This window comes from Triticum urartu, chromosome 7 (genome assembly GCF_003073215.2).
Source record: "Triticum urartu cultivar G1812 chromosome 7, Tu2.1, whole genome shotgun sequence".
In the NCBI taxonomy this organism is placed as follows: domain Eukaryota; kingdom Viridiplantae; phylum Streptophyta; class Magnoliopsida; order Poales; family Poaceae; genus Triticum; species Triticum urartu.
This window is the reverse complement of record NC_053028.1, coordinates 224,752,404-224,753,794: the sequence shown is the minus strand read 5'-3', so window position 1 is coordinate 224,753,794 and position 1,391 is coordinate 224,752,404. Positions and strand designations below refer to the sequence as shown.

The following is a 1,391-nucleotide window of genomic DNA, read 5'->3' as shown; positions in this document are numbered from 1 at the left end:
TGCGGCTGGCCGCGCTCGGGGTCATTTTCTGTGTTTAGGCACGGCCGCACGTGATATAAATTTGCAACTAGGGTGTTATTTTGGTCCGACCTAAAATGGGACCATGAAAATATACATTTGCATCACCTGTTTGAGCTTGGTTATTTGGCCACGGTGATGCATAAAACTGTTTTTACATCAAATTGCTCTACTCTCTTTGTTCACTTTTATAAGACCTTGAAGACATTTCAAACAATGTACAAAACAGCTTATTTTGAATTGCCTGAAACAACTTACAAAAATGAACGGAGGGAGTATTTTGCATCACCTGCTGAAGATGCCCTAAGCGATCAATAAAGCAAGAAGAGATACTAAAAAATATGGAGCTCCTGGGTGCACGTACGCTTATGCTCAGGAGTACATAACTAGCACTAAACTATTGATATGCACGACCATTGCACGATGCCTCATCCTGCGGTGGGTAGCCGTTCAATGCCATGCATGGACGGCTTGGTAGGTTTATCTTCTAAAAATCGTCTGCAGAGTGTCGTCTTCGTAGCAGTGCTCTGAAAAAAAATCATATACAGACGGTACGTACCTCCCTTGGATTGGACACTGGTTTGCTCAGCACAGCACTGAAGTACTCCCTCGACAAATGTAAGACAAGAATTTTGGGACGGAGGAAATACACGGAAACTGCAATAACCATTATCTTATTGTGCGGCACAAGAACTGAAGAACATGTTCCATTCAACGACCGCCTTTTTATTCATTTGTACCTCCTTGTATACAGAATTACATGTTCTATCCCTCGGTTGCAACCACTGTTTCCACCATGGGATTTTACATCTACAAATTGGCTGATAATCTGGCTTTCTATACATTCGACATCTCAGCAAACAGAAGATCAATTAGCTTACACAGAAAAATACAGTAACACAATGACCGCCAATTTGTGCTTGTTTCTCCTTCTCATTCCAGAATATGCAGCCACGGAAACCATCCCATTTTGCTAGTTTCCTTCTACCCTTTCATGGTGGAGACCTCCTAATGTCTAGAATGTTTGGACTCAGAGGGGAAACTCTTTCTGAAGGACATCAAGGTTGCGGGAATCACATGCAGCAATCATATCACTGCGTGAAGCATTACTGGTTGGAAAGGGGAAAAGGTATTAGTAAGGTAAAATCATCATAAAAAAATTCATGTTCACATGTAGATAAAAGGAAGCAAATCGGACATACCCAAGTGAAATTCTCAAGTACTGCCAGGCATTGTCTGCTTTTGGATTCATGGAAACCGCCCTTACATAGTACCGAATGGAATCCTCGTACAGACCCTGCATAGAGAGCAGCTTAGAAAACAACCATGCAACAGGGGTTATATGTGAAAAACTGTTATCTATTATCACAATG

The 1,391-nt window shown here is 41.7% G+C and overlaps 1 long non-coding RNA gene across 1 annotated transcript; it reads right to left on the bottom strand.

The window, feature by feature from the left end:
• Window positions 1-721: 721 nt before the first annotated feature.
• On the bottom strand, window positions 722-1,382 carry LOC125520935. Its single transcript, XR_007288919.1, has 2 exons — window positions 1,221-1,382; window positions 722-1,127 (listed from the first exon to the last, which is right to left on the bottom strand). It is a non-coding gene; the product is annotated as an uncharacterized LOC125520935 (long non-coding RNA).
• Between the last annotated feature and the right edge of the window lie 9 nt (window positions 1,383-1,391).